We start from the raw sequence: 27,540 nt of genomic DNA, 5'->3' as shown, positions 1-27,540 counted from the left end.
ATATTACTTATTATTTTTGTGCGGTAAAAAGTGTACTTTATATGTGATTAATGAAATACAATTCCATTATGAAATAACAGGATAAAACCGTAACCAATTAGCAAGAAATATTTTTGCGTTATCGCATTAAAGAGCGTGTGGTATCCCAACATAGATTCAGTTATGCTTCCTGCTTTCAGTCTGTCCCACTAGAATGCGCATGGAACTCTACGATCCGCTACGGGCGGCAGTCTACGCCGGGCTAGCATCAGCGTTGGACAGCATTAAGCAGACACACAACCTTATACCTAACTTTGAATCCTTCTGCGAGCTCCGCTAAAGTTTTCACGAACACGCTTCCGCAAAACTCCCAAAAGAAAGAAAACAATTTTTTTTAAACAATTGAATGTACAATTCAGTTTATTTATGAATTTTATTAACTTATTTTGTTTTATTTTATGCTGAGGTGATTGTGTAACATTAACAAGTGATATGAGACATTTTTTTCTATAAATTCGTGATTTTTAAAGTTTTTCAGTGTTTTTGTGAAATGTTAAAAGATAACGATTTTTATGTGAGTGTGGGTGATTAAATTGATTTTAGAAAAATATGGTAAATATATTTATATTTGTTTTCTGATACATGTAAAATTTAAGAGCACTAACAATGCATTTTCGTATATTCGTGGTAAAATAATAATAAATTGAAATGAATTTCAAAAATTATCGTTTGAAAAATAACAATTATAAAAAATAAAAAATGCATAAAGTATTTTATATTTTAATTACACGAGTCTTTATTTTAAAATTAATTGTTTAATTAATTTAAACCGTGAGAAAAATTTTACGTTTTTATTTAATTTATAATTCATTTGATTTCCCATGCGTGTATTTATTACAATTAAATAAACTCTAACGCATGTTAGATTAACATTACTTGTTAATATTTATTCTTTTAAAAATATGGACCATTGAAATATTAATGGTATTTAATAAAAAAAATACAAACACCGTAATTACTTTTACCTTAAATTTACTGGACTTAATGAACCAATTTGATTCGTTTGAAATCAACCGAGAAAGTATTTTTGTTGATTTTGTCCATTTGAAAATTTTCAAGCTTATTTGCATTTGAATTGATTCGAGATAAATTGACAATTGAATGACATCCAGAATTGTCCACCAAATATTATACTTAAAAATAATTTTCGAAAAATGAAAATTTTCATTAATTCTACCTATTTAATTAGAAGTTTTTATTTTATTTTAGGAAACATGCTTTTCGAATTCCTAAAAGATGTAGTTTCCGTATTTAAAGAAAAAAGTCTTATAATGTATATTAATATCAAAGAAATGAATTTTTGACAACATTTAATAAATATTTGTATTAATTAAATATTATAAAATAATTATTGTAAATAAAACTCGATATTTAAATAGAATGATGTAAAATAGTAACTGGATAATTTAAATTAAGAAAGTGATAAGCAAAATCACTTATTAATACAAAAACATGTTTTCAATGTTTTGGAAAAAATCAGAGAAAAATATTTGAAAACTTACTTTATTTCTTTATTTACTAGACATTTCAATATTTCCAAATATTTTTTGGAAACCAACCGAACTCAGTGATATAATATGTAAGAAACGTCGTGTTATTTGGCTACTAAGAATGAGTTTCCCGTTTTCAGTCAGCCAAATAAACATATTTAAAAAAAAAATAAAAACAAAAAAAAAATAGTAGGAAGTAATTGTTGACATACGAAAATATTTCTTGACAACCATCAGCGGGCATCAGTTTTTTATTCATGCATTTAGTTTTGTAAAGTTTCTTTAATACCGTTTGTAATAATTTAAATTTATTTGAATTACACTTACAATTATTTTAACCCAGTGAAAAAGAGGTAGTAATTCAAACAATAAAAAAATAAAATTCGGGAAAAGTACTTTGAATTTAGTCTGACGCGGATTTACAGAAAAAAAATATTATGCGAAATATTCATGAAATAAAATAGTAAATATCGAGGATGACTCATATTAAATTCTTCAAGGACAATGTAAGAATACAGCGTTTTATTTGTAAGTATTTAATATGATTGATTGAGACGCAATTTTATATACATACATCACGGCTAAATAAAATTCTGGTATTTTGCTCATGACAGAATAATTTTCGAATGAAATATGATATTATTAATCTTATTTTAATATATTTGTACACACATAAATAAAATATTAAAAATACGTTCACCATATGGATGCATACACATATATTTGATCATATGTATGTTTGTTTGTATTTATGTATGTATGTACAACACATAAACATAACAAATAAAAAAAAATACACAGTAAAGATATTTGGAACTTAATTTTCTTATCAATCCTCATAAAACTTGAAAACATTTTCAAGCGTTCAAATTAGACAAGTTAGTACGAGAACAGGTATGGCACCTGAGTACCTCAGCCAAAGCCGATATTGTTATTTTCCTCTACTTTAGAGCCTGGTAAATATCCTTTACTCTGCGCTCCTTCACTTACGCCATCTATATTAACTCAAACATATCTTGTTCTTTGTTCCAAATCCTCTGAATATAGGCAGGATTAATCGCCCTGCCCATATATGTTCACACTCGAGTCAACATCGCGTCGATTCGATACGATGCTCTGTGCTTCTTTCTAATTGTAAAATTTTAGCTTTGGGCAATTGCTCTAGTTATATCAACCAACTGCAAATATTCGGCAGTCACCAGCCGTAATATGCCAGTCTACATCAAATTACAAAAAAAAACGTTCGAAAAACAATCTTACAGAAGTATCATCATAGTTTTCAATAAGTGAAAAATATCATATCAATTATCAATTAAATTGATGGTACGAAAAACATGTTTTTTTACTCGCACCGCATCTGGATATAAGCAGTTTATATTTCGAATAAGCGATTTTAGAACAAAGTTAACGAGTTCAATAGCGTACAACGCAGAAAGCATTAAAAAATTATACCATCTACCCTGTCGGTACATTTCTATTCTACCAATTGAAATTTATGAAACAATTATAGAATGACACTGTGTTCACTCGATCGTTGATTATATGAAGGCGGGAGTCAGTCCTCCGCCCTAGATTCTCGGGAACTGGGAAAAAACATGAGAGGATGGAGTTCTAGTAAGTGAAGGAAGTAAGCGAAGTGCATGCTATATGAAAAACGAAACAGGAGAGAGTAGGTTGAAAAATAAGAATAGCAGCAATGTCAACGGTACTTGCGTTTGCATATCTATACTAGTTTATGCTTGCAAAAAGTACGGCTAAGGTATATTATCTATTTGAAAATAACGATGATGAGAGAAGATAATGAAAAACAAAATTAAAAAAAAATGTAAAAAATAATTTATTAACGTAATACTCGGATGAATGAAAAAATTATAAGTGTAGTGCTTTATAAAATATTATGCTATCGCGTGTTGATCGAAATCATAGTAAAAATATCGTTTATTTACAGTATTTTGGTTTAATATACGCTTTTGAACCTTAACTGAATTGACGCATTGTTATTTTGATTATAAAAAATGAAGTTAAGTTGTTCAGCGCCACCCTTTGTGTCAAATCTCAAACAAAAAGCCTACCAAAAAAACTACTCCGTAATATGACTCAACTCGCTCATGCCGGAATAGCGTGTTTTGTAGACCGACGGAATTAGTTTGACAATAATTCTTAAAGGCCTACATTTTGTGTTCCTCGTAGTAAAATGGCTGTTTGAATGTTTCAATTATTGCTTATCTTAGAGTGAAGTGAGGGTAATGAGTTGGTGTACTAATAGGTGCTAGTTTTACTGATATAAAACATTAGCGAAGCACTAAGTGCTGCGAAGGTGCTTTTCATAATGGTACAGTTTACTGAGCAAGCGTGTTACGGTAATGAGTTTATTTGTTTTCACGGCAAATCTTAAAATGTGTTCACTCGGATCACGGGTTACAGTTTCGCAGACAGAGCATAAACGAAGAACAAAGTAATAGAAATGATATAAGGGCACACAAAAATGCACTAAAAGTCCCCAAAAGAGAAGTTTACCCGAAAATGACAGATATCAAGATTTTATCGCTTAATTTATTCGGGGTAAATTCATGTGAAGTCATGCAAACGATCCCTTTTTACTGTTAAACTACCAATTCGAATTCTTTGTTTGGTTTTGTTATCTCACTTAACAAGGACGATTTAAATAAATGATAAAATATATTTTTGTGTATTATAAATAAATAAATTAAAACCCTTATCCGCACCCCAATGGTGCATAGGGCACTGCGTAATACAAACGCAGTGTTATTTTGATCGTTTACACATGAAGGAAAGGTGATCAGCCCTCCGCTTCAGGCACCAGTCCAGGGTAATATTGAATAAATAGTACAGTGAAAAAATCACTCATATTTATTTTACCCCCTCTGGGAATCGAACTCGGGACTTCCAGAACGGTAGCCGAGCGCGCTGACCATTACACTACGGAGGCGAACGAATAAATAAATACTTAAATAAAAAAAAACAATGTCTTAAAAGAAGAACATGCATGTTTTGTACGAACATTTCTTGGTGGAACAGTATTTTAGATAAAAAAAAGTTTTTTTAAATAACATTTTCTCTAGCCTCCCACTTGTCTGATGATGTTGGTAACGACGAAACAAGGTCACTGGTTAAATAAAATATATGTGTAAAAAACTATTTATTGTTTTTTCATTGTACAAAGAGATGTTGAAATCTCACATCTTCTCAAATTATTTACCGATTGCTTTGAAATTTTAACACAACGTTGCATCTGAATACGCGTCTAGGTTTATATATGTACCTGTGAATTGTGAGTGTTTTTACCTTTGACAAATTACATTACGTTTTCTTTTAAACATCTGTTTTGAATCTTTTTTTTTTCTTTATTTTGAATTCTGCATTACAAAACATAACATTTGCATTACATAACATAAATTCAAATACAAAAAAAAGTATTATTAAAAAAAAATATTGATGAATCTTCATTGACAGCAATGGCAGTGACATCAGTCGAATGTAACAGCAACACACTCAATACTTAATATTTCTTAAGGTAGACAGCTTGCATCTTCACATGTCTTGATGGCGTCATTTAGTATTTGAAACGTTTTTGTTGCTTCATATATATTTATAAAGGTATTTTTTTTATATTTCCATTGTTTCAAAATACTGTAAAATTATACATATTAGATATGGGTGATTTTTTTTTATAACAAATTATTAATAGATTTATATTATCCACTGACACTTCGTGATGGAATTGCATTTTTAATTTATTATTAGATTAAAACCAATATTTTTAGCTTTTCCACTTTTTTATTTGACCAGCGACCGGGTTTCGTCGTTACCGACATCATCAGACTGGACAGACCAGTCTGATGATGTCGGTAACGACGAAACCCGGTCGCTGGTCAAATAAAAAAGTGGAAAAGCTAAAAATATTGGTTTTAATCTAATAATAAATTAACAAATTATTAAATAAAAGTATGATTGTTCTTACGAATGCCCCAATTTGCGAATGTAAAAACATGTTGGTAATAAGTTTGTCGGCATCAACATACTATTATTATGAAGAATATATTCATTATTTTTATTTTGCTTCCATTGGAAATAAACTCGAATATGTAGTATGGTAGCCAAAAGCGTTTACCACAGTGTTATTCTACGGGGTAGTCTAAAATGTTACAAAATTGTAAAATAATCGACTAGTTGCTATAACACCGTATATTTACTACTGTCTTCACTCTTATACTTTGAATTACTAAAAATATCTACATAACTTATGATGTGACAACTAGTAAAATGTAATAGAAACAATGTATTCAGATATTTTATAAGCCTAACAGTACAAGTCTAAAACAAAAACAATTATTTATATTTAATGTAAAAATAAACTCGTAAGTAGAGATACCCAAATTTCTGAACAAGAATATGGATTCTCCCAAATTATGATAAATAAAAAAATATTATTTATATTAGATATCCCAAAATATGATACATAAAAATAAACAACTGGTCAAATTATAAGTTTAATAAAAATTTAAAATCATGATTTTCAATCAAATCAAAATCATGATTGAAAATCTTGTATTTAAAATAATTCGGAAAGAATCTTACAAATATTCCGTGAAGGTCTCAGCTTAATAAAAAGCTTACTCAACTCAGCTAAAGATAGTGCCGATAACTCACAACTAAATGAACGTTTCAATTATAGGAAATATACAAGTTCTGGGATTTGGGTGGTGTAATTATCAATTATGGGTAGAATGGTGCATTTTACTTGTGTATAAAGTAATCACTTAAATCAGCCAATGACAGGTCCTAAACTCTGTTAAAAACAGGATTTTCACATCATTCTTTATCTTTATTGAGATGTCAATATAAATAATAATTACTTGAACTTAAAAGAATGGTATATTTTGAAAGTATGTAATCTGATCTTCAATCGCATAAGAATAAAACACAATATCGAGTTTAAAAGTAAATAAAAACATATTTCTGTTTTACAACACACACGAATATTTTTGTCACAAAAATAAATTGTGTTAGTATCTGATCATCTCTCTTGTTAGTATTTTTATTGAGAAAGTAATACGCTTTTTTTTCGTAATGTAAAATATATAAACGATAAATATAAAATTACTTGATACGTATTCATCAAAAAGTAAAAAAAAATATTGACGTCTTCACAAACACAAATAAGTTATTTTGAATATGTTTGCATTGACAGGGCTGAAAATTTGTCATCAGTTAGTTTAAGAGATCGTTCCATTCATCGGGTAACATTCATCGAAACAAAAAATTGGTACCTTAATAAAGTTACTTAAAATTACTTAAAGTAGAGGTAACCATAATCTTGTTATATAGACTTTTGACGAAATTAAAAGACATTTATTGTTTTCGTACATTTACAAGTAACTTTTTTATTTTAAAACGTAAATCATTCTCATCAGGTTCTTCAGGAATACATATATGTAAGTATTGCATAACATAAATAAAATTATTACATTTTTCACTTCAAAATTTATTATAACTACTTCTTCTTCCACCCTCAACTTACGTTCAATATTTAGAGCATTAACAACATTTCTTATCTTTACCCTAAGGCAGAAGTACCATAAGTCTAATTTTTGTTCAAATGAATTTATTATAAACATGAGGAAATGGATTGGACGATCGAATGGATTTTATTTGAGCGCAGAAACACCCGATCTCAAATAAACGAAAAGAACAAAATCCTCGAAGAACATATTGCTTCTACGTCGTTAGTAAAGTACAATAATATCCTTTGAAAGTTAGGTTTGTCCTGCATTAAGATGGCGCCATGAGTTCCATTACTAACGCCATCTGTATCCCATAAAAAACTCTATTCCTATATCCCAGACTGTGGAGCAAGGGTTTAATCACATTAGTTTCGTATAATTGACGATCTAACTAACAACCATTCGATCGAATATAGTAGTCTATGCACCATTGAATACAAAAGGGTTAAAATGGGAATATAATTTTAGTTAACAAATAATTTTGTTAAAAAAAATTAAGTGACACAATTTATGTATACCGTACAGTAACGAATTGACTTGTAAAATAGAATATAGATGTCTATGTGAATTTTATAAGACTCACAACCCGTCATTGACTAGTGTACCATTCATTCTGCTATTTCCTACATTTCGATAACAATCTCTAGGGAAGAAAATCCAGATATTATACATTTACAAAAATTTGAATATACTCAAAATATTTTTGATATAAGAGTAAATAAAAACTTTATGTTTCTGTTGACTCATGTTGAAAACATGTTGAGCATTATGTGACTGACTATCAAAAATGTATAAATGAATTTTAGGGATGTGATTAAGAAATTAATGAGAAGATGTGGCTGGATTAAATCAACGCTCATTTACATTTGGGATGTAGTGTACGCTAGTTTTTTGTTTTTGACAAAGCACTAAAATTGTTTCATAAGTACAAAGAACCGAGATTATTAGTTGGTTCAATTCAAGTTCAAAATACATGTATTAATTTGAATAAAAAATTGTATAAAAAGTCAAAAATCTTTTTCATTTAATATCACTCTTAATCTAGAAGTTTTGAATGTAAATACGTAAAATATCCAGCATCTTGGCCAAGGATATAACACTCGTGTGTGTGAGGATTCAATCTGTAACACAACTGAAATATTTATCTTGCGAAACCTCTTCTTTGCCTTGGCCGGAAGTTATTCTAGGCACCGCCAAAGCTTTTAGGTTTATTAACCCGAAATAACATCCAGGCGATTTTTTTTATTTCATTCCCGAAAATCTAAAAAAGCTTTAATTTTTTAAATATTTTAAAAATTAAAAAGGGGGCATTGTCAAAACTTTTAGTAATACAATGTGTTTTCGTACCTTTAGTATAAAATATATCATATATTTACATAATATATCGTTTAATACGAGTAAATACGACGTATTTGAAATTGAGGTTAGTTTATTTTTAAAAAAATAGCAGAGAAAATGATTGTAAAATATGAAATAATTTAATCCCAGAATAAAATTGCGTATTCTTAGACTGTGACTTTTAGATGTAGCGTCCGCTGTTTCGTTGATTGCACTAGGCAAACTATTATCTTAGTCGAGGATTTAATCATGTTAAGTCGAATAAAATCATTTCACTTACCCCGTTGTATTCTTAATATAGTATAACGATCGTCTTTATTCATTTTAATATAATATATGAAAAATTAAAACTTCCCATTGACGGCAGTCAATCTTTTTAATTGTTAATTTTTTTGTTACACTTTGTTATTTTTTATTGTTATTCATCAGATTTCATCTCACGGATAATATATCAGTATACTCGTATATAATAAGTATCTTAATTTGAGAGGACGAATTTATCGTTTTTATATAAAATAAGGTGGTCTAATCTGATCATTCTAGGGTTGATTCCTAATCTATTGAAATTACAATTTAATGAAAACAAAGGTGCATGCACCTTTCAAAAAATTCATGCAAAATGAATCTTCGATAATGAGCAGAATGATATATATATATATATATATATATATATATATATATATATATATATATATATATATATATATATATATATATATATATATATATATATATTATGAATGAATGAATAACTTATGTAGAATGAATAAAGTGATCACTTAAGCCAGCCAAATATTAGGTCCTTAAACCTGGGATGCTCGTTTATTTAAAAAGAAAACTAAACCTAGTATCCAAAGAACGAGAGAGATACGTATTGGTTAAAAAATCATGTTTATATACGTATTTATAGTTTATTGTGCCATATGTCAATCGTATGTCTCGGCGACAATACGACCGACATTCTGCATTATAACTCAAAAATATGGTATCAAAGTCGTCATAAAAATTTCAGTAAATTTATATTCTTTGTATGTCAAAAAAAATATGAATTTTTCATATGAAATAAACTCTCTTACAAATTTGTTAATAAATAATATGTACAAAACATATATACGAAGCCCAATAAAGTTATAAAGGTTTAGGGTCAGTGTGAAAGGTCACGTAAATTATTTGATCTTCGGATCTGGCAATTGAATCTTGTTGAAGCGTTGCCAAATAAATTCCGAATCGTGATATTCTGTCAGAGGTCGGACTGAATACGACGTGACATGAAATGCCACTCCATTGCCTTTATTTCGATACAAACGATCTAAGTACTTAAGGCTTAATACTATTTTAAATTAATTCTAAGAATGTGAATATTTCTATTCACAAATGATGGATTCACTTTAAATATGTATTACAATTATCGATCACAAAGATTACTACAACAACCCAATGACAAATCGTACACCCAGTGAATACCGAGACATCCAGATAACCATTTCAAAAGAACATACATATACCTACATTTTTCAAAGTTACGGAAATTACCAAAGCGCAAAATTTTTTTCGCGTTTTTTTCGAAATACATAATTTAAATTAGTAGTCCACTTGCAAACCACGTTATGTTAAAAAAATAAGTTTTTTAGCTAATGGCCCTACCGATTTGAGTTTTTTTTGGAGATTTTAGAATGTGAACTGTCAATATATAGCGAGTTTTGCATAAGTATTGATTTTTCCATTGCATTTTATTCCTAACTTAACAAGTTTTGACGGAATATTATATGAATATTTTTTATTTTCTACCGATTGGCGCCATAACCTACAATACTTTATTTTTTAACTGGTTAGCAAGTGGACATCTCAATTATAAGTATAATTTGAAAGTGTTTTGACAATATGTTTGTTGCGTTTTTTTACAAACGAGTTTAATAAAAATGGTTAATATTGATAGTCAATAAAATATGAGAAAGAATTTTTTTTTCATAATTTATAAAGGAACGTTTGGTGGAAATATTACGTGAATAATATTTATTTGCTCATTTATTATTACGATCCTTTTCCAACAGTTTCCGTAGGTAATTGAAGATGGAACTAATTTGAGTTGTTATAACATGGGATCGTAGTTACTCGTATTAATGTTTAATAACTCAACCAACTCGCCAGCGCACAGTGATTCGCCCAGAACAAGCCAGCAAGACAAAAGTCAATTCAATGAATCGACTTATTGATGATAACATGATAATAACAACCCCCCATTAGTCACAATTCCAGGTAATTATTATGGCAAATATTCCAGAACGATGAGTCGTAAGCGGTTGAAATGAAGTGATAAGGTTATTCCTTTTTTGTAAACAATTTAGTTGCTGTTTTGCAGTGCTTTCAATAACATCTTACAAGACTTGAAGTGAAGAATATTACTATTGCTGTAATGGATTTTACTTAAGAGAGTATGAATTTTTTTATTTTATTTTAAATTTGGTTCAAATGCACGACAGTATGAGTTATGATAGAGTTTGAAAAACTACGTAAAAATTGTATTATTTTTTTTCGTTTTAAATTTTTGAACGTATGCATCTTTTTGTCCCAGATGTATCCAGGCTAATTTTTTGATATTATGTAGCTACATTTATTAGCTATACAACGATATATAATTTTTATAAGACATGTCGTAGCAATTTTCATTTATTAATTTTTTTCAGATCGTGAGTGCTCTCTCTCGAAATTAGAAGTATTTGAAGAATGGCGGAAACATGCGAAAGAAGAACGAAATTTTCGTCTGATGGATTTTATTATTAAAAAATTTAGTGTTACGGATATGATTTTTGATTCAAAGAAGCATTTACTGATAAAATTTTAAAGTGTTTCGTCAAAATTCTCTGAAAAGTGGGCTGCAGCTAATATGAAGACGGACCATTTTTTAAACAAAAATAAAAATTGGTTAGAGGGCGTAGATGTAAAATTTAATATAAAAATGCATCATCCCTGCGCTTCTTCATCATCTGGAGGAAGTCAGCCTCAAGTCTAGTACACAGTACGGTGGTTTTTAAAACATTCATTCTTCCAGTCGGGGAGCTCTCGGAAGAATCTCAAGAGGCCCGAAATAAAGATTGTCGTAGATTCCGCGAGCACCATACTAGGAAACTGTCACGTACTTCCACGAATACAGATTTATTGAATATGCTTTTGAAAACATCCGATCCTGTAATTAACTCACTCAGAGAAGTACCTAGAAAGAGAACCGATAAATTACCGTTGGAAGTTCTGAATTTAATTGTCCTGCCTTCAATAGCAGAACATCAGGTGGCAAATAACTTTCATCCATGTAACGATGGTGATTATTTAATATCTGATTCCTCTATTTGTGAGATTGATGATGAGTCGTGATAATGATTATTAGTTTTGTGTATTATTTATTAATGTTATTCTATGTTTATGGGTACAATAACAATAACTAAAGGGGGCTTCTGACAGCGACAGTTTAATCGCATTTTATGATAAAAATTGCTATAATTCTACAATAATATAGAGAAATAATTATTTGCCTACCACAGGTTTAATTTTTTGTTTAATCATTATTTAAGAATTAACGCGATTTTGGTCATAAAATGCCATTGATGTGTGACTATCGGAGGCCCTCACAAGTTGATTGTATAGTATTAAGAGTAAATTTATTTGTAAAATTAATGATGTGTTTAATTGTGTATCCGCGTCCGTAGTGTAATGGTCAGCACGCTCGGCTACCGTTCTGGGGGTCCCGGGTTCGATTCCCAGGGGGGTCAAATAAATAAAAGTGATTTTTTCACTCGAATATTTATTCCATATTACCCTGGACTGGTACCTGAGGGCTGATCACCTTTCCTTCGTGTGTTAACGATCAAGATAACACTGCGTTTGTATGATACAGTGCCCTATGCACCATTGGGGTGCGGATGAGGGTTTGTATTAATTGTGTATATTATGTATTTTCTTGTTATAACAATACTGTTTTTTTTAAATACTTTTTTTATTTCGTCCTTAAGTATTTTTTAATTAAAATATTCCCAAAGCTTCAAAATTATCAAAAAATGCATAATTATTCGAAAAATCAATAAAATAATATTGATCAATACCAGAACAATCAAATCGTAGAATAAAATGTTTTTGTCCACCTAGCTTGTTCTGGGTGAATCACTGTGCAGCGGACGAGATTAGAGTCCTTTATTCGGTCAAACTTATCTCTATAATATTCAAACCTGATTTTCATAATGCTAACACCAAAATGGACGACATAATCATATGTTATTTCCAAAAAAATATTTTACATTTGTTTGAATAAATTATGATTTAGAAAGGGTAACAAGTTTTTCGTAGAAACAAAAATTTATTAGATTAAGTTTTTTACTGAAATTTCTTGATATATTATAATAAATTAAGTTTTTTTTTCAAAAATTGTTTTTACACCAGTTTGATGATGTTAGTAACGACAAAATCCGGTCACTGGCCAAATTAACTAATTGTGAAGAAAAAAAACTAGAACGTTTTTGCTTCATTTTACAAAAACACTGGTTTACTATTTCAATATTATATATATATATATATATAATAAAACCCTTATCCGCACCCCAATAGTACATAGGGCACTGCTTAATATAAACGCATTGTTATCTTGTTCGTTTACACATGAAGGAAAGGTGATCAGTCCCCCGCTTCAGGACCAGTCCAGGGTAATATTGAATAAATATTACAGTGAAAAAAATCACTTATATTTATTTGACCCCCCTGGGAATCGAACCCGGGACCTCCAGAACGGTAGCCGAGCGTGCTGACCATTACACTACGGAGGCGAGCAAATATATTATAAATTATATAATATATATACTTAAGATTGGTGTGGCGTTCTATTCTGTCTGCCTAACCCTGCCTCAGTGCATACAACCCCCTCCCCACTCATTAATCTGCATAGAATTTTTATTCCTCAAGAATGAATGGTGGATGGTGGGTTTAGCTTTGGAAAAACCCTACTTGGAAAAGCGTGATGGTTACTCATTTATTTTTTAATACGAATTTTTATTTTTGATGTAAACGATTTTTTTTATGTTCGTTCAAATAATTTTTTAGTTTCAAATTTTCTAACTTTATATTGAAGAAGGAAAGAAGAAAAATTGAACATATACATATACATATATATCGATATAATGTATATTTACGTGATTTGATATTTATAGATAAAGAGCTAATGATAGTTTCTGTATGTCTATTCGCAACTTAACCTACTTAATAGGGGAGTACAGTGAAAAGGGTAGATACCACTTACCTTCCCCATTCTAATAAATTAATGATCACTTTGCTGTCTGAAGAAACTAGATTTGGCACTTATAATAAATTTATTAGGATGGTTTCGGTATTCTCATTAATGTAACAGTTTTCTTATTCCCCGAATATAAATTGACGCACGTTCTTATTAAAAAGTATTTTTCCATTCCACATTATAAATGTGTTTTTTGTAATCAATATAAAATTAGAAGAACATGCTGATTTCATTGATTTATTTAAGATCAACTTGTTCATCAACACAATGATTAAAATTTACAATATAAAAACAGGTGTACTTTTTTTTTAAGACCAATTTTGAGTTAATTAATGTAAAAACGACTAGTTTTGAGAATAACAAATGTTTTCTTAAAATATTTGAAAATACTAAAAATTGTATTTTCACCTGTTGATAAGAACATTTGTAGTAAAAAAATCATATTATTTTGAAAAATAATATTAAATTTTCTTAAATAAATGATGAAATTCAAACGATTCGTTTATTTTACAAAATCTAAGGTTTTATTTAAATATAAATTATGTGTCCATGTGTCTACTTTGATGTCTGGAAATTCATCTTTCAGTTAAATTAATTCTATTTAATTTAACCTCTAAGGGATTTGACCCTTTTCCGTCAGAAGTGAGTAACTTTCCGTAGAATTTCAACTTTAGTATTTAGGAATATACTAACATAGACCAGATTTACTGCTGCGTATTCTGGACTACGTACATCAGGGATTGCAAACAGGTTTTACTCAAAGTGGAAAGTAAAAAAAGTCGGAAATATCCACGTAATTCTCATTTATTGATTTGGCATTAACTTTGTGGAATGACATGATTATTTTCATTAAATTAAACACTTGAATAATCCACTGAATTGAGTTTTAGTTTTATTTTTATTTTTATTTTTTGAGTTTTAATTTGTACCAGAAGATGAAAACAATTGTCGTTTTCGAAACTAGTCGTAAATAAAAATAAAACTCAATTCAGTGGATTATTCAAGTGCTTAATTTAATTAAAATACACGTAATTCTCAGCTGAAGATAGTACAATAACATCCTGGAGCATATTTTTTTCTTACATCAACTATGAATTTACAAAACTCGTCAACACAAGTACGATATAATAAAAGATTTTTTGAATAAAATGATAAAAAAAAATGTCAGTAGATATTATTTGTAGTCATAATGCGCCAAAAATGTACTAAATATTTTTTTTAAATAATAATAATACGAATGAATAAATTTAACATTTTGGTACTCAGGCTATATTTTTTTGTTCTCTGGCCTTCATTAAGCATTCATATATTCTGTCATTTGTTGTTCAATGCTAAGCGTTAAGTGGGTTTCCTAATATCACCTAAAATTATAAAATATAACTCACTACCTTTATTCTCGGAAACCCACATAAAGGGTTCATAAAAAAAAATAAAAAAATAAACTTTAATCTCGGTTGAAAGTGTGGTTAAGAAATCCGCCTCAAATTTATGGGATGTATTTATTATGTACATAAAAACTGTTTATAGCCTCATTCAAGTCCCCGGGTTCTGTAAGATAACACTCGCAGAATATTAGAAACAGTAATCATATTATGCACATTAAGTATGTAAAGTAGACGTATCTTACGGAAAGGTGCCTTAAATCATACGCATATTTAAAATCACGACGAAACATCAGGGAAACCGCAATAATTTGAATCACTTCAATTTAATGACAAAATTAAATATTCAAATGAAATAACCATAAAAAATATTTATTATAAATTTATTGGTATTGTTAATTTATTTAAAAAATATTTAACGATACTTTAAAAGTTAGTCAGTTATAGCAAATAAAAACCTATCAGCGGTAGCTGAACTGGCAGTGCAAAACGGAGTCCTGGTTCCAACTCTAATGTATGGAAGTGAAACATGGAGTTGGCAAAAGAAGGATGAAAGTAAACTGAATGCAGTCGAAATGCGATCTCTCAGAAGAATGTGCGACAAAACGATGTATGATAGATGTGCGAATAGTGAAATAAGGAAGGAATGCAAAGGTGAGATAAGCATTATCGATAAAATTAAAAAATGTGTGTTGAGATGGTTTGGACATGTAGAACGAATGATTGAGGAAATAACGTAAAATTTAAATTTATGAGGCGAATGTTAGTGGAAAAAAGAGCAGAGGAAGACCGAGAAAAACATGGCACGATCAGGTATGCCAAATACTTGAAAGTGGTCAGGTTAAGAGTCGTAACAATCGGCGGGTATGTATGAGGAGATGCATGAACGTGGAAGAGGCGAAGAATGTTTGCAAAGACAGAGTGGTGTGGCGTTGTATTCTCTCTGCCTACCCCTGCGGAGAAGCGGCGTGATGATTAGTTAGTTTTAGTTAGTTAGTTAAAAGTTACGAATATATTCATTATGAAAGCTTACAAAAAAGTTGTTACAAAACATAAATAAAAACACAAAAAATAGTTTTTAAATAAGTAAACTATTATTTAACTAGTATTTATTGGACATTGTTAATTTATTTAAATAAAACATGTATTTTACGACACTTTAAAAGTTACGAGCATATTCATTATGAATGCTAGCAAAAAATTTGTTATAAATAAAAAATAAAAACACAAAAAATAGTTTTTAAATAAATAAACTAACAATTATTTGTTACTTAAATTCCATACGATGTCATAATTTCTGTCATTTTTTTAAATAATTCGTTAAAAATAAAATAATGCAATTTTATGAGAGTATTATAAATCGGTTATTGAAAGCGGTGTGAAACAAAATGGGTTTTACTATGTAAGAAAGTGTTTCGATTTTCATGATTTTAATGACTACTTTTCAGTAAATCTTTCCATAATAAAAAGGCTTATAATACGTTTACCGAAAAAAATATTGCGTTTTATGTCTTAAAATGTTGATTCATCTTTCTTTTTTCTGAAGATAGCGATATATTAAATGTAATTTTAAAAGAAATGTAGTTTGTAAGACCTATAAACTAAAAATAATTTGAACAATCCTAATTTTTAAAACATTACTTGATATTCTAGGGGAATTTTGGATGCTATTATTTATTCATTTGAATGAGGAGTAAGGGTGTTAAGGGTGGTTATTCCCTGAACTGTGAGATAGGAATCTGGTTCTAGCTAGGAAATAAAGATTTTCACTCGATTTATTTCTGATTGTTATAGCCGTAACAGAAGACGAAGAAAGAAAAGGCAGGAAATACTTATTACGTGCTATTAGGTACCTTTCTTTATAGATGTAATTGAATTACAGGAGTAGGATATATTTACAACAGCCACAAGATGTAGCATTTGCACCCTGCAACTAAACGATTTGTTGAAAAATATTATAAATATAAATGTTTTTTTTATTTTGACGAAATAAGAACTTTATTTTACCTACACTACTAGACCCATGAGATGGGTAATCAGGCTTAAGGATTTATTGTGGGCTATTTGAATTTATTATCTTATGCTGTCTGTAAGTAGAAGTAATAATAAACAATTCATGATATTTTGATGGCTTATTACGGTGATTACAGTTACAGGTGAAAACGATGATAGTTTTGCTTATTCGGTAATCGTGATATAATCTTTTTTTATTAAGTTTATTGAGACCATTAATTATATCCAAAAATGATACAGGAGATATCCCATTAGCATTGAAAATATATTGGTTTCAGGAAGCAAAAAAAAACATTGTCGGCATCTGTTAGTTAATAAAGTGCTGATATTATAGTTGTAAGAAACTTTGGCGTAGAATAGTTAGATATTGTACGGATTGAAAAAGTTTCGAATAATAAGAATAGTAACAGCTTTGACTGTTTGATTAATCAAATAATAATATTGAAAATTTAATAGTCGTTTAAGACGGAAAGTTTTAGGTGTAATGATATTATGAAAAGATTTTTTAATATAAATAATATGTGTGTCCATTATATGTTGATAATATAGAGTAGGGTATTATGTACATCATATTATTAATTTATCATAACAAATTGCAAATCAAGTAAGTAATGTGATGTCTGAAGGTAATATTATTTATCTGAACATACAAAGCTATGTTATGGTAATCATTAATAACATCTTTGACAAACTGTTTTTTTTATGCATATTGATTTATAAGAATAAACTTTTTATTTAATAATGTATTGAATAACAGATAATATTAAAATATTTTATAAAATTTTGAAAAATACAATTTTAAAAGTTTATTTGCTTTGGAAAATATCTTGGATTTTTACGGCCATTAAATATGGCGCATGCCATTTTGCCGACTCTTCGTGAACGTTTCAAATTGCAAAGAAAAAACTTTATAGATAATCAAGAAAGAAAAAAACTATAAACTTAATAAGGAATACTAGGGACAGAATTTGTTTTCTATGTTTGTATATAAAAATAAAAGTATTAAAATAATTTTATTATGCTGAGCAAGTAAAATGTTATTTAAGAGCTTAAAGAGAATAGAGTTTCCATGGCGTTAGTGAATTTATTAAAAAAACTGTCTTCAAGATTGATTACAAACAGTAGCATCTACGAATACTTACTTCTTGTCATTTTATAAAAAACGTGCCTGAAAATCTGGGAAGCGTTCACGGAAATCCGTGATTAGCATATTTCATTATAATACTGATCAGGTAGCTATCGATCATTTACGCTAATTTAAAAAATGATAATGGGGTAGCAATATTTTACCTTTTTATAAACGGAACGTGCTCTATCGGAGAGCGAAACCTATCACAATGGATGTCTACCATTTGGAATTTTTATAATCACCAAAAAAATGAGAAAAATGCTGATTGGATTTTTAAAAAACTTTTGTGAACCGATCATTTTTAATATATTGAAAGCTAAGATATTTTTTTTAAATTGTAAGGATATTTTTTTTTTCATAGAAAGAATAATAATAAATAAAAGAAGGTTTTAATGTTCATTGTTATATTTATTTAAAAAATTTATATCCGTTTGGTAGATTAGATTATAGTACAATGATTTTTAATGTCCATTGCTGGAATTCAATACGAAACTTAATACATTAACTACGTTGGGATGGCAACTTTAATTTCACTCCTTAACTTTAATTTCTGATGACTTCGGTGTTTTTAAGATCGGGTTTTGATACATATTGTAACGAAATAACTTTTACTAAAGAAAACAAAAAGTAGTTGATTAGGTAACGAATAGAAGTAAAGCAAAAGTTTTCTTCTCTTTGTGCGTTATTTATTGTTAAAAAATAATTATTACTTAAAAAACGATAGGTAATTACCGAAAAAATGTAATACATAAGTTATTTTCGCTATAAGTATACGTTATCAACAAAAAAATTTCACTGAAAAAACGATAGTTTTTAAGAAGATTGTTTTAAAACAAATAATAGTTATTTATCGAATAGATGTAATGCAAAAGTTATCTTCACTATCTACGTTGACTTCACTTTGAAAACGACGCTCAAGAGTTTGGAATGATCTCTTTAATGAAACTTTGGAACGATCACATTGCCGCTGGTATCTCTATAAAACTTTCCGGTCAGGAGCCGGCGATTTTCCAATGCCGTTTCGGAAAAAGCTGTCTATAAAAAAGAATAGATTGACATACAACTTTTTCAACCCGTTTTAAACCACTGTTTTATTGAAGAGACGTACTATACAGGTTTGCAGAAGCTGCGACAATTAGGTACTCGTAAAAAAGGTCGTCAGACAAAAACGTCGGTAGTCGTGAGATTTTTTTTTTCACAAACCTATCGACGACGAACAATAAAAAGGGTCGTCAAGAGATTTTGCAATCGTAAAAATTCGACGGAGATAACCAATGAACCGCTGAACCAGTTTTGGGCGGAGTGACATGATTTTTCAACACGTTGCGTACTCGTCAGGCGCGCAGATCTAACATTTCCCTAGGTGTCCGCACCTTGTCAAATGGCTTAAAATATCACTGACTTATTGGAAATATACCCTTTCAGTCATGATACAATATTTTTGTCAGTATGCAATAAATACAAATAAATAAACGAAACATGTTTGAATGTATGATTTGCGAGTGTTAACTCAGATTTAGTCGCCCGACGATTCGTGTATATACTTGTTTGTCTCAAAGTGAGTATAAACATGAACCGTGCGTGAGTATTACACACTAAAAGATAAGTGTACATTAGTAGCTTCAAAAATAAATCGCACATTTTTAATGAAGTTTAAACGTTTTGAAAATTGCTTTTTTGTCAGCATCTCGTGATTGTTCGTGATATATCAAACGCACTGAACGTGTAAAATAAATAATATTTATTTATTTTTTGATTTTTGGTCTCTATTCCTATGTATCCCTCTCCGTAGTATTGTGGTTAGTGTGTTTGTATACCTAGCTGTATCTGCCGGTTTTTATTAATAAGAGATAAGGGGATCTTAATAAACATGTTTCATTTTTCAATCCAATATTTATTAAATAACACCCTTGACTGGTACCTGAGGCACAGGACTGATCACCTTGCTTTAACATTATTAATTATCAAATGCAGTGCTCTATGCGTCAATTATAACGAATCCATGACAGTTTAGAGAAGAAGAAAAAACACACTTAAATTCATTTAAATGAACTTTTTTTTTGTGTATAATCGTATAATTTTATTGTATAATACAAATGAATTCTCTTTTTAACTAAATAAACAGTGTTCATTTATACTGTAACTGTAAATGTAAGAAACTTTATAAATTTGTTGAAATATTGTATATGAACTCGCAAAAAATACACATGAAAATGAGTAGCGTCGAAAAAAGAAAATATTACACTTGCTAAGTGCGAAACTTTATCTACGTTTCCACAACTCAATGTTCCATATTTTGTGATATTTGTGAGAAAAGCAATTCAGCATTTAGTGAGAGTTTTGTACCGCTGCCAACGAACAAAATCATGATTTGCACTTTTTTCTTCCATCCAAAAAGAAGCGTCCATAGAAATGTAGAATTTTCAATAGACTCAAAAGCTTTTAGCTTATTACACATCTATTTGTGTTTGCAAAACATAATATAAACCTACCTGTAACATCCATTCAAAACTTTAATGTTTACAGAAAAAAAGTTTTACTTGGCATTACCTATGTCGATATCAATGAAACCTATAAAAATATTGCATAAACCGGTACCTTTGCCTTTGTTTTTCATATGTTTCTAAATTTAAAAGTTGGAATCGTGGGGTTTGGATTCTGTTTTTTTTAAATTTCTGTATAAAAAATCATTAATTATTCATTTTAATAATTCAAAACTATGAAAACATATTTTACTACCAAGGAAATGAAGGAAGTGTATTGAAAGTAGAATTTTTTCTTTGTCCTTCATTTGTTTTTAATGATGCAAAGGTCACTACATCGATTTGGAGTGGTGTAGTACCGTATACACTTTTTATCATCCCGATCGTTTATATGAAAATGAACATAATTGGAATACATTACATATTATTTTTCATCTCAACATAGATTAAGAGGAATAAGAAGTTTGGGTATTTTCAAAGCTTACGTCCTGTCATAGACTGTTTTGAGTGATCATTTTATACCCGCTTAACATTGACCATGTCCCTGAGTGTATGTCTTCCATATAATGCTTCAACTATGTACAGTTGTCAAAAGTGTAATAAAAAACCCCTACGTGGAGAAACTGAGATTTGTGAACAGGGATTTGAACACACCCATAATGCCGTAAAAATTATTTAGTTCCACTTTTCCTTATATGTAAAGGATAAAAACTGTTTTTGTATTTCGTACCGAATAATATAAATATCCCATTTACGAGTAAAGCCGGGTCTCGAATCTAGCATATTAGAAGCCGAGCAAAAGGCAAATACAAGCCTAATAATTATTTCAGCCGAAGTGAAAAACTTTTCCAATATTATTTCTGTAATGTCAAAAGTTGTATCGGATTATGAATTTTTACAATATCGTTATGTTTTTGAACTTTCATAACGAAAGCAAATTTTCCCTTTAAGTCAGTGCGCTGGTAAACGAGGGGTATTGTTTGTGTTTTTTAGTTAATTTCGAAAGCAAACGAATGATCAACAAACTTTTGAAACACAGCATGTTGACATTTTAACTTAAGATATTCAGATAAGTATGATTTGAAACGATATAAAATAAAATAGCAGTAACATTACATCAAACGATTTTTTCTACTTAAAAGTTGTAAAAAACAAATGCTTTCAGAAATTATATCGAATAACTTTATTGTTTATTTTTTAAATGAAGTCAAAATAAATATCAAAGAAATTACGAAATTATTTTTCTTCTTAAAGTATAATTGTATTGGTTAAATTTTTATATCATTCTTACGATTGTTCATGGTTTATACTTTATGTTTTTTGTTGTTGTTAATTATAAAAGCTTTGATGAATGGCCAAATATTTATTTTCCTGATTTTTTTGTTTGTTTTTTTTTTCTAAATTTTTATTATTTTTTTAAATACTTTTTTTGTGATATAAAAATAATTTACTTAAGAATTTAGAAGTTTAGTGATATTCCTCTTCTTACCTTAATTTTTTCGTGTTAACGTATGTTTAATATCAATTTTTATTTTGAACAAATATTATTGAACATCTACTATATTTATATTCAACTAGAACATTGCTTACCCACCTAGAACTACAATGGTTTACTATCTTCATACTTTTAAACAGCAACAAAAAATATATTCCAAACATTTTTAATTTAAGAGACATTGAATGGTTAGTAAACAGTATTTTTCACAAATATTTTACAAAGTAAAAGAGTAGCTTTGAGCAGAGCAAAGATTTTTAGGAGCAAAACATTAATATCACACATTTTATTGGGGTCTATGGCACACTGTCGATATCTAAATAAAACGTAAATTAGTATTTTTACAATACAAGAACTTTAACTAAAAACTCCTTTTTCTGGAAGCCGTTAAAATTATTACTTATAATATGTATGCCTATATTCAAGGAAGCCATGGTGAAACGTTTTTTTTTTTATATAGGAAAGCTTTAGGAAATTTCATAAACACGGGTAAGCTGAAAGATAAGATAAAAAATATTAGTCGTGGTGAATTTTCATACTTAAATTTATTTTACATTTATATGTGCATCGATGGATGTATTAAAAATAAAGAAGTTGTTTCCTCTATGTGTATAAAACCACATTCAAATAATATGTTTTGAACCCTTTAGATATTATGTTTAAAAAAATATATTCTCCGTATCAATTATCCACTGGCATTCATTTTTTTTATCTCTTTTTACATATTTATGTAATAAAAAAATGTTTTTTTTCGTACAAAGAATATAAACATAGTTTTTAAATCTCAGTAATCTTTGAATTTTAAAATAGCAGCTGTAGGTCAGCCCTCCGAGGAAATTAATACTTCGAATGCATTCAAAGATTTAAAAATTCATATTTTCATTCAGAATTCTGATGGCAACCAAATCCCAAAGGTTTTACCAACTAACTCGACATTTGGAATCGGAGAAAAATATTTTTCGTTGACAAATGTAGCATAAGCTTTTACCTGTCTGCGGAAGAAATTTATGATTAATAATAAAATATTCATAAAGATTTTTTCACTATTATATCTGCATTTTTTTATGAAAAAAGGGAAATATTTGTGTTATTATTTTGGACAAAAAAACTTCATACTATTTCTTTTCTAAATTTTATACTATTTCTGTGAGCCTTAGGGCCTCGTTATTAAAAAAGGTATCAAATTGTGACAGAGTGGGTTCAAATTCAGAAACTCTGTCTCAAGAGTCCGCGATACCAACCATGGGACCACAACCCGAAATTGTTTATTTGATTTTAAGTGAAACTCAATATGTGTCACTAAAAATCAAACAACGATTTTTAGTTTAATAAAATATTAAATTACCTTTGTTGACAATACACTCGACTGATTAAAGTATTTTTAAAACGATTTTTAAACGGTGAAACGTCAGTAAAATTTTATAAACATTTCTATTTTGAAATGCTTTGTTTTTTGGTTATGTCCCATTATTTGGGTGTTTTTCTTTGCATTTATAATTTTTCTACATTTATTTGATTATCACAATTTAAGAAAATTAATATTGATTTGACCACACATTAAATATCCCAAGAAAGAGGTCTTTGTATTAGGTTTTCAATATTAAAAATACATTTTAGTATACCCATCATTTATTATAAATGTTTTTGAAATTTTTTTAGTTATCATTATAAAATAAATGTCACTTTTAAAACATAAAAAACATTGATTTAAATACGATTTTTTTATGTTTAAAATGTACACACGTTATGTTATTTAAATTGTGGATTGCAGAGTCGTTTTATTCGAACGCGAAATAATACTTGATCTCTATATAAAAGTTGAAAATCACTTCGATGAAAGCTCTTAAATTTCTATCTTGTACGACAAGTGAAGAGGAAACTTTTATTATCTTACTAAAAAGGTTGAAGAAGTCCTCTTATTCTCACTTTACTGACATATACCAGGAGGATTATAGGGTTCCAATGGATTGAGGCTTATCGTTACAATATTCCTACGCCCCCTGTCACTTCAAAGGAAATATGTGTTCGGAAAGATTCACAAGTATTTCTCAAGTTTTACACATAAAACTTTGAAGGCTCTGAAATATCTCTACAGTATATGCGTATCGGCATTTCAGTGGTCCTCCAAAACAAATAATGAATTCATTATTCAGTCAGAAAATTACCATAAAATATGCACAAAATTTAAACCGTTGTTTGTGTTTAGTATTGTATTGCAAAGCACTGTACTTGGTCGTATTATTATTGACGGCAGAACACAATTTTGAAATGTTTGCAATATTTTTTCAGATATAATATAGAATAAAATAATAAATACTACAATCATACGTTTCAAGAATAAATTACCCATTAATGATGCGAGTTTTTATCTTAAAAAATAAACAAACATTGAAAACTTCGCTGTTGAATTCTCAATTGAGTGGGTGAATTTAGTACAAACTTATTTGTTAGATATATTCTTTTGAAAAAAGCTTTCTTTGCGCTTTTAAAGCATTGTCAAAATATAGGAAAAATATAATTTGTGGTAATACACTTCGTGAGAATTGTATGAAAAAGGAGATACGAAGTGATAACCATTAATCATTGTATTATCTGCATATTTTTGAGAGTATCATATTATATTTCGCCATATAAAAGCTTTCTTTTATACGAAAGAATTATTTTTGCGAAGCATATCTGCTGCGAGATTCCCTTGAGATTAATCCCAATGTGACATCTCGTGGAAAAGGTTTTTATGAGGAATCTTTATGTAAATGGAGAATGATTGATTTAAATTTCACTTGTAAATGTATATTTTAGATTCCTTAATTTAATAAACAACAGTTCTTATTTCCAATGCATAATATCGGTTTTAAATCGAATTTACTTTTACTCTTACACATTCCTATGTATTCATGAACTATTCGATATATTTTTTAATATTAAATGAATGATAGTTTAAGAGTCATGATTATGTATTTTTCCTCAGAAGAATAGTATGGTTACAAGTATGCGTCCTCGAGTGTCCTTAAAAAACAAAAGAATCACTTTAACTTCATGTGATATTTTATTAATTTTATATTTACACTTGTTTTATTACATTTCTCATATTTGTGAAGTTTTATAAAAAATAAATTGTACGTTTTTATGCCATAAAAAATACAGCGTTGATATCACAGCTCGTGAACTAATATTTCTAATGTCATATCGTTATTTTTATTGCGTATCGTTATTTTTATTTTATTTTATACAAAAGTATTTTTTTGTTAAAAAAAAAACATAGGTACTACTAAAGAAACACCACGTTGACCTAATGGGAAATACATAAGTACCATACTAAACACCAGACTGTAAAAATATTTCTTAGGTAATATAATTCATAAATCCCATTCTTTGATTTTTTTAATGTGAACCGGAAAGGCCTACGAATAACTTAGCTCCAGGCTTCCATAAAACTTGATTCGGCATCGAGGAGAACTTTTCTTTCCCTCGTTTTCTTAGTGACAGGATGAGTGAATTATAATGATTCTTCCGAAGTATGAAAGTCGATAAAACAAGGGATGTTATTTCCTAAAGGTTGAGGAGTTTACGTTTCCGTCCCTATATTGTTAACCGCGATGCTAAATTCTTTACTTTATTCTCTTAACACCAATATCCATGTTTTATGGAGAAACCTCACATATCTCTTACCTTACTCTTTACATTTTTACTCTTTCTTATCCCATATACTACGTGCCACTCATATTTTTCGCTAAGGAATACCCACATCCTGAACGTTTTTTATGCGTGACTAAGAAATTTTTAACGCGAAGAAAATTTAAGAATTTATTCCAATGTCATATTTTATCCTCGTATCATTCTTTTACTTAATCTCCTGGAAACGGGATATTGAATTTTCCTTTTCGGATTCCTTTTTTTCGAATTCGAAGACAACGCAAAGAAGTTAAAAATTTATGTATACTTTTAAAAAAAGACCACCTTTCAAGATACAAGTGATTTTATCTTGAAAAATTATCATTTACTTTATGAACGTGATTTGACAAAATAGGAGTAACTTGTCTTGGTAAATTTAACTATTTATTTTAAAATTTTGTTATACTTATTTTACTGTGGAATGCATTTAAAACACGTGTCACAATATATAAAAAAACAATTAGTGGATAAACTTTTGCATTCTTGAATTTTTTTAATGGTTAGACATAACATTTTTACTGACTTAGGATAAATAAATGAAATAATAAAAAAAAGATTTATTTAATAGTTAGGATGCCGCAAAAAAAAAAACAAAGTAATTGCCAAAAGACATGTGTAGAACCTTTATTAGTGCGAAGGCAATTCACTTCAATCTCTTTTATTTTTCCTTTCTTATCTACTTTGAAATCCATTTCTCCCTCGAGTTTTACAACTCTACTTGTTTTTGTGGCCAGCTATTAACACAATTGCTTCAATTTTCCGAAAAGCATTCTGAAAGATGTTGACATAAAAAAAACTTTAATTTCAATTTTATATATGGAAAATAGTTAACATCATTGTAGGAATATTTAAGAAAACTGACATTTCGAGCGTATATTTTAGCAGATTTGACATTTTCTAACCTATATTTTTACTTTATCGCTAACATGTAACGTAGCGGCTTTCCTACACTGCCTTAATATTTTCTTCGCCTCTTCTACAATCAGAGTTATTTTTATTCAAACCAGCAGATTATCTTTACTCTTTATGCCTCTACTTTCTAAAGTTTGATGTTTATGATTATGGTTCATAAGAATCACTTCGTTGCCTTTCTTTGCATATTCACATGTTTATTTATTCTACTTTTTGTTTGGAATAAATGTAAATGATCTGAATAATTACTTAGAGGCAGTACTATTTATTCTAATTAACCAATTTTTGTATTCATCTACGCCAAGGAACACTTCATATTGATAATATTTTTGGATAATTTTTATAACGACACTTATAAAACACAACCTTAAGGGCGCTTCTAAAGTGAACGACAAGGGTATATTTTATAATCAATATTCAAAGCAAAAGTTTTAAGATTTTTAATTGATTCCCGTACAAATCGATATTGTTTTAAATTGTTAAACATATCTCAGTAATGTTGACCTATAGAAACAAAGGTTTTGGTTTTGAGTTACTTTTTAAAATTAAACAAGATATATTTTTCTTGTTATCAATTTTATTTTATTTTAATTATTCATCAATTGTATATCCATGTTTGGTTTTATGTACGTTTTCGTTTAGTTGTTTGTCCATCATTTCACAATTGAATAAAATTTGTTTTCACGTATCCGAATGCTATCCAATATGTCATGTTATTATAATAAACACTCACACTATCGTTCGTTCACTGGATATTAGTGAAGCACCACAATTTATCTTATGAATTAAT

General features: G+C 28.9%; 1 protein-coding gene across 1 annotated transcript in view; it reads left to right on the top strand.

Annotated features, from left to right (window-relative positions):
• The first annotated feature begins 225 nt into the window (after positions 1-225).
• Positions 226-27,540, top strand: part of LOC148309913 (uncharacterized) — an 81,055-nt gene continuing 53,740 nt past the window's right edge. Inside the window, exon 1 of the mRNA XM_088259299.1 lies at positions 226-591. The gene's annotated coding sequence lies outside the window, so the exon portion shown is untranslated. The remainder of the gene's footprint in view (positions 592-27,540) is intronic.

The sequence above is a fragment of the Brachycentrus maculatus genome, unplaced genomic scaffold (genome assembly GCF_059751285.1).
Source record: "Brachycentrus maculatus isolate JH-2025_06_01 unplaced genomic scaffold, ASM5975128v1 h1tg000115l, whole genome shotgun sequence".
Taxonomy (NCBI): domain Eukaryota; kingdom Metazoa; phylum Arthropoda; class Insecta; order Trichoptera; family Brachycentridae; genus Brachycentrus; species Brachycentrus maculatus.
The sequence above is the reverse complement of the archived record's forward strand: the minus strand, read 5'-3'. Positions and strand labels throughout refer to the sequence as shown.